Here is a 9,685-nt window from a genome sequence, read left to right as displayed (position 1 = left end):
CCCGGGACTGGGGACCCTCGTGCTTGGCCAGGCTCCCCGATCTCCCCGGCCTGGCTGCGTTGCGAAGCAGGGACCGGCCCCGGGCCTCCTGAGTTTCGGTCAGGGCCTGGGAGCCCACGTCCTGCGGCCTGCCAAGTGTCCATCTGCCCGGGACAAGGGTCCCTGGTGCAGAGCCCCGGAGCCCTGCAAGGGCAGGCGGGAACCCTACCGTTATGGCTCGGTGTGGGCAGCTGGGAGTCCTTTCGGTCCCGGCCATCTGGTCGCACCTTTCCCTCGGCCATCTGGTCGCACGCAATGCTTTCCAATGGGGAGACCAGATGGCCGGGCTGCCCTGGAAGTCCCGATGGGGGCTCATTTGCCTCCCCGATCCCAGGCAAGGCTCCAGGAGGTCGGGTGCGTCTGGGCTAGGGTCCCCTCTGCCACTCCGTGCGCACGGTTTACCAGAAAGGGGGGGTAGCCTTCCTCCGGATTACTAGGGGCAGGGTATGCCAGGACGCCCCTCCTGGGGATGGCGGTTCTAAAGCGGGGACCAGATGAGCTAAGCCCGGACGATACTTTCCCGGGGTGTCCGGTGCTCCCTCCTCCAGCCCGGACGACCTGGGGAAGTGTCGTCTGGGCTTAGCCCATCTGGTCCCAGCCTGAGAACCACCATCCCCAGGAGGGGTGTCCCGGCATACCCTGCCCCTAGTAATCCGGAGGAAGGCTACCCTCCTTTCTGGTAAACCGTGCATACCGAGTGATGGAGGGGACCCTAGGCCCGGACGCACCCAACCTCCTGGAGCCCTGGCTGGTATCCGGGAGTCAAATGAGCCCTCATCGGGACTTCCAGGCCGGCCCGGCCATCTGGTCGCCCCATTGGAAAGCATTGCGTGTGACCAGATGGCCGAGGGGAGAGATGCGACCAGATGGCCGGGACTCCCATCTGTCCAACCCTGAGCCTTCGCGCTAGGGTTCCCGCCTGCCCACGCAAGGCTTGGAGGCTGCAGGGCACGGGGCCTGCAGGGCTCGGGGGGCTGCAGGGTTCGGGAGCTGTAGGGCTCCAGATCTGCAGGGATCCAGGGCTGCAGGGCTGCAGGGCTCCGGGGCTCCAGGGCTCCAGGGCTGCAGGGCTCCAGGGCTGTGTGTTGAAAGACTGCTGAGGGTAGGAAGGAGTCCCTCCTCACAACACCTGATAGATCTATTAGTAGCAGATGATCTTAGGCTAGCTATAGGAGCTAGTGGGTCTGCATCAGGGGGTGGGTCAACCATAGTCTCTGGGTCTGATGATGAAAATCAAGATGACCTGGAGTCTGTGATTGAAGGGCCAGACCCAGAAAAGTCTGAATAGGACAGAGGAATTCTCCCTAAGAGAGCTGACAGAGTGGAAGAAAGGCCTAGGTCCCCCTCAAGGGACTCTGACCATTCATATCACTCTGGAAGAGAATCTGTCCATCAGAGGAACTCATACTATCCCAGAGAGACCTCCTCTGACAGAAGGTACAAGATACTCCAGTATGAGGAAGCTAGGCTTGCCCTCAGAACCAAGCAATTGGCCTTAGATAGAGAAGCCTTTGAGCTCCAGAGAGCTTCACAGAAAGAGGGGTTAGATACCCCTGGTGGCAGCAACAGTGTCCCTAGAGGCAGAGATTGCATTCCAGACCATAGGAACCTGTCCAAGGTTGTTCCTCCCTACTCGAGTGGGGATGATATCCACAAATGTATAACTGCTATGGAGAGGGCCTGTAAAGTTCAACAGGTCCCCCAAAAACAGTCGGCAGCAATCTTGTGGCTCTCCTTTTCTGATAAAGGTAGAGACAAGCTCCTCACTGTTAGAGAGGAGGATGCTAATGACTATGAATCCCTGAAGAGTGCATTAATAGATGGGTTTGGCTTAACCACTGAACAGTACAGGTTGAAGTTCAGAGACACCCAGAAAGCACAGACTCAGGATTGGGTGGACTTTGTAGATTGTGCTACCAAGGCTCAGGGGGGTTGGATAGTTGGCAGTAGAGTCACTGACTTTAAAGGATTGTATAATTTGATTATGAGAGAGCAGATCCTTAATAGTTGTCAAAATCAACTCTTACACCAGTTCCTGGTGGACTCTAATCTGACCTCTCCCCAAGAATTGGGAAAGAAGGCAGACAAATGGGTCAGAACCAGGGTTAGGCCCAAGAACCAAGGTGGTGACCAGAAGAAAGATTCCACAAAGCCCAAAGAGAATGGTGGGGATAATAAAACAGAAAAGTCCTCTGAAGGGCCCCAAAAATCCAGTTCTGGGGGTGGGTCCCAAAATCCTTCCTCTTCCAATAAGAAACCATATTGCCATGTGTGCAAGCAACCTGGCCACTGAAAAACTGACTCCAGTTGTCCAAAGAATGGCAATAAAGAAAATGTTCCTCCCATTGCAGCTCCAACACCTCCTGTTACTACTAGTAGTAATCCCCCAGGTGGTGGGAGTGCACCCAAAAACTTAGCTGGGCTTTCTTGGGGAACTCAGGTGGACTCTGGCCTAACCAGGTCCCCTACACAAGCAACTCTAGTCTGTGATGGTGGCATGGGGTTTGCCAACTTTACCATGAGTACCAATATCTTGGGCAGGTACAGATAAGAGCCTATGATCAATGGTCAGAAGGCTGTGGCCTACAGGGACACAGGGGCTAGTGTCACCATGGTGACAATGAGACTAGTGCCCCTAGAACAGCTTGTACCTGAGTTTAGATACCAGGTGACCAATATTGATGGAATTAGGACAGACCACCCCATGGCAGTAGTGAATCTCAGCTGGGGAGGGGTCACTGGCCCAAAGAGAGTGGCAGTGTCCCCAGCCTTGCCTGTAGATTGTCTACTGGGGAATGATCTGGAAATCTCAGCCTGGGCTGAGGTAGACCACAATACCCATTTAAGAATGTTAGGCATCCCTGAGAGAGTGGATGAGACCCTGAGGGCCTCACCTCCACCCCAGGAGAAATTAAGGGGAGTAAAGCCTGAAACTATGGATCACTCTACACAAACAGAGAGCATAAGGGGTGAGGAACAGTCCTCCCCCCACCAGACTAAAGGTAAGGGACAGCTTTCTAAGGGAACTGATCCTGCCCCTTGTGAAGTAACTGCCCCAGAAGTGTTCAAGCCTGTCCTGGCCACAGCTCTGAAGGCAGGGGATCCTTCCAAGGTGGTACCCAGTCTGGAGCAGGTATCCTGCCCCTCTCTACCCTGCCCCAGTCAGCCCAGGGCTGCAGAGGTCAGGAAGGTCAGTGGACCCTTAGTGGGCCCCTGTCCAGAGGAACCCCCTCATCAGGAGATTAGGGACACCCAGCAGAGTAGTTCTAGCCAGGTGAATATTCCTCTACATACTGAGGGATCCCCCTTACCCCTAGGTACAGGCATCCCACAGATGGACTCTGTTGGGCACAGGGAGACCTGGGACATAGTTGCCCCAACCATTCCAATGTCCTCCACTGCTCCAACCAGAGGGACCCAACCCCCAGCTGTAGGCAGCCAGAGGTTGACCCTTAGGGCCAGAAATGACACAGTCATGGACAGAAAGGCTTCCATGATGACCAGTGTTCTGAGGAAGTTGAGACCACCCCAAATAGGGCCTCACTTCCAGACTCAGACACCCCACCAGCCTACTTCTCTACCAAAACACAATACAGGTAATTTCCCTAGACTTTGGAGAAACTCTAGAACCCCTTGGGGTAGGATTTCCCAAGTGGACCATGAGACAGGGAGCAACCATGCTAGTGCAGGTTCTTCCTTATATGGCCACTCAGGAAATAAAGGCTTATCTGCACAAGGTTAGCCTTATCTCCTTTCGTTTGGGGGGGGTGGGTTATTTAGGAAGGTGGAATCTGACTATATGGTTGCCCCCACTTTTTTCCTTGTGTTTGAATGGTTTTTGACTAGTCTGGCTGGGATCCTGCTATCCAGGACCCCAGCCTATCTGCTTACTCCCTTAAATGATTGGTGTGCATATTAGATGCACTAGTGATTGGATACTGTGGTACCTTATGAGCCCCTAGTATATGGTACCTTAGGTACCTAGGGCATTGGTACTTCACAGGCCTACCAGGGGCTGCAGCATGTATTATGCCACCCCTGGGAAGCATTCTCAATCTGAAACCAGAGGCCTGCTACTGCAGCCTGTGTGAGGTAGTGTTAGCACTCCTCACTTAGGTATAGGTTCCTATATCTGCCACCCCTATAGCAGGCCCTATCAATCCTGAGGGCAGGGTGCTTGGTTTACTATGTGAGGGGGTGCTTCTGCATGAGCAGGACCCCTCTGCAGCTGTCAGAGTCAATTCTCTGTGGCTGTTTGTGGATGCGGTTAAACCATATACTCTTAAGTGCATTATAACCTAGCGGTAAATGCTAACTTTGGAATGACTGCCTCAAAACATGTCGTGTTTGGTGTCAAACAACTTAGACTCATACCCCCACACCAGTAACTGGTGTGGGAGTATGATCCCACCCTTCTAGAGGGGATGACATGTACCCACTGTACTTAAACAACAGAAATCTGAAAGAGCCCTGGCATCACAAAATGAATGCCACCAGCACAGACACTGGGCTGCCCTCCTGCTGCTGACTGAAACTCGCAGTGGAGGAAGCTCAACAATAAGCATCCTGTCACAGGGAGGTGTCACCACCTTCCAGACAGGATTTAGTGTATTGAGTTGGGTGGGTGCACTCCTAGAGTGCTTTGAAGTCCTGCACTGGGGGAGCAGTAGGCTCCTCTGTGCATATGCCAGCTCAAACCGGTTCAGGGGCTACCTGTCCCTGCTCTGGTGCGAAACTGGACAAAGAGAAGTGGGTGTACCCACCCCCTACCCTGACCCTCCCAGAGGAGTGGTCATAGAGCTAGTCCCTCCCCTATCTTCACTATAAGATAGCAAGCATTGCCATTGCAAAGCAGATAACCCTGGACGACACTCTACAAAGAAGAATCCTGGCCCTTCGATGTTCCACCAGCTTTGGAAGACAGAAGAATCTCCCTTGGAGTCAAGAAGTGACTCCCCTGCTTGGCAGGCACCAAAAACCTTAATCAACAGTTGCAAACTTTCCTACTCCCGGCAGAGTTCGAAGTCCCTGCTGCCCCAGAAGTAGATTTCCTGACTTTTCGATGGCCATTGTGAGTCCCCAGCGACGCTGTTGCAAGTGGACCCCACGAGTGATGAGGAACAGCAATACCCGGGGACCGTGCACTATTGTCAAGTACAAACCCTAAACAATGTTCTACGAACTTGTGCATTGGACCATTTGTGGCCCAAGCCTCCAGCAGGTCTTGCACCAAAAATCATACCCCATCCCAAGTTACCGTGGGCTCCTGTGAGGCATTTCCTGAGGAGGCGTCTTTGTGATCACTTGTCCATTGGCTAGTGGGTCCCCCGAAGACTTTCTCATCAACTCAAAGGGCTCCCCTGATTGCTCCAGGCCTGCCCTCACTTACCCTTGCAGGGTGAGTCCATCAGACCTTGCTGGTCTGCACCATCGACTTTGTTCAGTTTACATGAGACTTGCAGTTGCCAAGGCTTGTTGGCTCCAATCCGGTTGCCGATACCGTCATCAGCTGCAGATGTTGTGGGACACTCGGAATCCAGCAGCTGGTCATCGTCAATCCCTCATGGACCTCGTGAGTGAAGAGTCAAAACACCATCGATGACCTGAATCGACGCGACATCTGTGGTCATCCATCTTGCTGGCCACCGGTCACGGGCAAGTGACCTTGAACACTGTCCCTTCAATTTTCCGGTCTTCTACATCTTCAATCCATCTTCGGATTCCACTGGACACTTCTTCATTTGTCGCACACAGCAAGTCTTCTTTGGTCTCCATTGAAAACAGCAAATCGACCCGACACCAAAAGACATCTATGCACCCGGCTTCCCTGGGTAAGGTAACTCGTGCCCTAGTGTGTGTTGGCCCTCGAAGTACTTACCTTGTAATTGGCTTGCTTGTTGACTACCTCGATGTACCCTAGAACTTTAAAAATCCAACCGCGACTTGCTCCATTATAATCAATAGGGAACCCGCGGCTGTGTTCACACACTGCACGCGTCTCCCGTGGGCATGTTACTTACCTGCTAACACTGCAGTAGTGAAGCCCCAGCGATTCCCCAGGCCCTAGGCCTTGTCATTTTGCAAGTCGACATTGTTATACCATTTTTTTAGCATATGGTCTGGTACGCCCCTAGGGCTCCAGCCATATTTGTGCTTAATTTATTGTGAATCGTTGACATTTGAATGTGTACCTGGCTTCTAATCTCATAAAGAGATTAGTGGAGTGTGTCTAGTAATAAATACATATATATTTGATATATATACCTGTGTGGTGTCCTTTCATTTGGTAATTTAAGAGATTATAAGGTAAAACAAGCTGCTTTACATTCCTCAGAGACTTAGCCTGAAGGCTGCTCTCCACAGCTACCACTAGGATAGCTTTTATTAAAAGGTTGTCTTAAACCTATCCACCATAAAAGTCGAATTGGACTGGTGCAAGCTGGCCACTATAACTAGTGACCAGCATATGCCAGGCCAACTTCTCACAGGCGACCAGATGGCCGGGTCGGCCTGGTGATCCCGATGAGGACGCAGCCAAGGCTCCAGGAGGCCGGGCGCTTTTGCCCCTAGGGTCCCCTACGTCAATCGGAGCGTGCTGGTTACAAGAAAGGTGGGTAGCCTTCCTCCGGATTAGTAGGAGCAGCGTATTCCGGAACACCCCTCCGGGGCTGGTGGTTGTTTGCAGGGGACCAGATGGGCTATGCCTGGGCAACATCCTCCCAGGTGTCCTGGGCTCCCTCCTCCGGCCCGCGGCGTGGCAAAGTGCCTGGGACGGGCTCCACGGGTCCCGGTCAGTCTTCCCCCGGGCGCCTGGGCCCGAGAGCCTCGGTGGTCCTCCAAGAGCCGGGATCCCCGAGCCCCCTGGAAAGCAGAGCCCCCCCGAGCCCTTCGGTGGTTGGCCGGCGGGAGCCCTACCGCTATGGCTTGGCTCGGGGTGGGCAGACGGGAGTCCTTTCAGGTGCCGGCCATCTGGTCGCACCTTTCCCCTCGGCCATCTGGTCGCGCGCAATGCTTTCCAATGAGGCGACCAGATGACCGGGTCAGCCTGGAAGTCCCGATGAGGGTCCATTTGCCTCCCGTATCCCAGCCAGGGCTCCAGGAGGCCGGGCGCGTTTACCCCTAGGGTCCCCTCCATCAATCGGAACACGCGGGTTACCAGAAAGGAAGGTAGCCTTCCTCCGGATTACTAGGGACAGGGTACTCTGGGACCCCTCTCGGCCTAGCGGTCCTTAACCGGCAGCTGGACAGGCCAGGGTGCCGCCCCAGCCCTGGGTCTGTCCCGGGGCCTGCTGTGTGGCAGGCTGCCCCGGATGAGACCCGGCAGGCCTGCCCCTGCTGGGCTGGGTCCGGGGCCCTGGGAGGGCAGCCTCCCCACCCCAGGCTCTGTCCTCAGTCCTGCCACGTGGCAGGGTGCCCGAACGAGTTCCTGCGGGCTCTGTCCTGTGTCCTGTCGCATGGCAGGGTGCCCGGGACGGGGTCTGGCGGGCCAGTGGAGGCTTCCCCTGCAGCTCTGGTGCCTGGGAGCCCCGGCTGGGTTCAGGGGCCCCACAGGGCCCCAGGTCAGGGGCTCTGGCCCTGTGCCCCGTCCCCCAGCCTGCGGCACTGCCAAAGGCCCGGGACGGGGTTACGTTGTGGACGGGGAGCCTCCCCTTGCTCAGCTGGGTTCAGGAGCTCTGGTCGGACCCCTGAAGGTCCTGGGGAGGGCGGCCACCCCACCCCGGGCTCCGTCCTGGGACCTGCCGCGTGGCAGGGTGCACGGGACGGGGTCTGGCGTGCCCAGGGAGGCTTCCCCTGCGCCTCCAGGCCTGGGAGCCCCGGCTGGGTCCTGGGTCCAGGGACCCGACCCCCGGCCTGCTGCACTGCCAAAGGCCCGGAACGGGGTTCTGTTGTGGCCAGGAAGCCTCCCCTTGCTCGGCTGGGTTCAGGAGCTCTGGCTGGGCCCCTGGGGGCCCCGGGGAGGGCGGCCTCCCCACCCCAGGCTCCGTCCTGGGTCCTGCCGCCTGGCAGGGTGCCCGGGACAGGTTCCGGCACGCCCGGGGAGTCTCCCCCTGCGCCTCCTGATCTGGGAGCCCCGGCTGGGTCCAGAGGCCCTGCCAGGCCCCGGGTCGGGTGCTCCGGCCCTGGGCCTTGTCCTCCGGCCTGCCGCTCCGCCAAGGGCCCGGGACTGGGGTCTGTCAGTCCGGTGCAGGCCTCCCCTGCTTGCCAAGGTGTCCGCGGGCCCCGGGTCGGAGGACCCATCAGGTCCCCCACGCAGCCTCCATGGCTGGGGCCCAGCTTGGGCCCTGGACCTCCGGTCCCCCATGCCCCGGCGCCCGATCACTCTTTCGTTGGAGTACAGAGCGACAAGATTGCTTCCCTTCCGAGCCCGGCCATCTGGTCGCGCCTTTCCCCCTCGGCCATCTGGTCACGCCTGTCCCCTCGGACATCTGGTCGCACATGTCCCTTCGGCCATCTAGTCGCGCCTCTCCCCTCGGCCATCTGGTCGCACGCAATGCTCTCCAATTGGGTGACCAGATGGCCGGGCTTGCCTGGAAGTCTCGATCAGGGTCCATTTGCCTCCCGGATCCCAGCGAGGGCTCCAGGAGGTCGGGTACATTCACTCCTTGGGTCCCCTCTGTCACCTCGTGTGCACGGATTACAAGAAAGGGGGGTAATTTTCCTCCGGATTACTAGGGAGAGGGTCAGTCAGACCTCTGTGAGGTCCGGCGATCCTGAGACAGGGGAAGGCAGCACCCAGGCCTGCCCGATGCGGGGCCCCCAGGGTCCCGGTTACGCACACCTGCCTCTCAGCCCCCTTCCCGATGGTTCTTTTTCTCCGAGTTTGCTGGGTCAGACCTCCGTGAGGTCCAGCGTTCCCGAGATGGGGGAAGGCAGCACCCGGGCCCGCCCGCCGGGGCCCCCAGGGGCCCGGCTACGCACCTGTCTCTCAGCCCCTTCCCGATGGTCCTTTCTCTCCGAGTTTTCTGGGTCAGACCTCCGTGAGGTCCGGGGATCCAGAGACAGGGGAAGGCAGCACTTGGGCCCATCCGATGCGGGGCCCCCAGGGGCCCGGGTACGCACACCTGCCTCTCAGCCCTCTTCCCGATGGTTCTTTTTCTCCGAGTTTGCTGGGTCAGACCTCCTTGAGGTCCGGCGATCCTGAGACGGGGGAAAGCAGCACCCGGGCCCGCCCGCCGGGGCCCCCAGGGGCCCGGGTACGCACCTGCCTCTCAGCCCCCTTCCAGATGGTCCTTTTTCTCCAGGTTTGCTGGGTCAGACCTCCGTGAGGTCTGGCGATTTCGAGACGGGGGAAGGCAGCGCCTGTGCCCGCCAGCCAGGGCCCTTGGGGGCCCGGGTGCGTGCCTGCCTCTCAACCCCTCCCCGAATGGCCTTTCCTTCGAGCCCGCTCGCACCGCTTGCAGGCAGGGATGTGAAGCTGCCATCACCCCCGCGCAGGGCGGCCTGCCAGGGTATGCCCCAGCTGGGGAACAACCTTTACAACGCAACTTTTACAACGCACTACACTTACAACGCATTTTTTACAACGCAAAATCCATTACAACGCATTCCATTACAACGCATGACACTACAACGCATATTTAAAAACTACCTTTACAACGCATTCCATTACATCGCATACTACCTTTACAACGCATACCATTACAAC

Source organism: Triturus cristatus, chromosome 3_1, assembly GCF_964204655.1.
Source record: "Triturus cristatus chromosome 3_1, aTriCri1.1, whole genome shotgun sequence".
Lineage (NCBI taxonomy): Eukaryota > Metazoa > Chordata > Amphibia > Caudata > Salamandridae > Triturus > Triturus cristatus.
The sequence above is the reverse complement of the archived record's forward strand: the minus strand, read 5'-3'. Positions refer to the sequence as shown.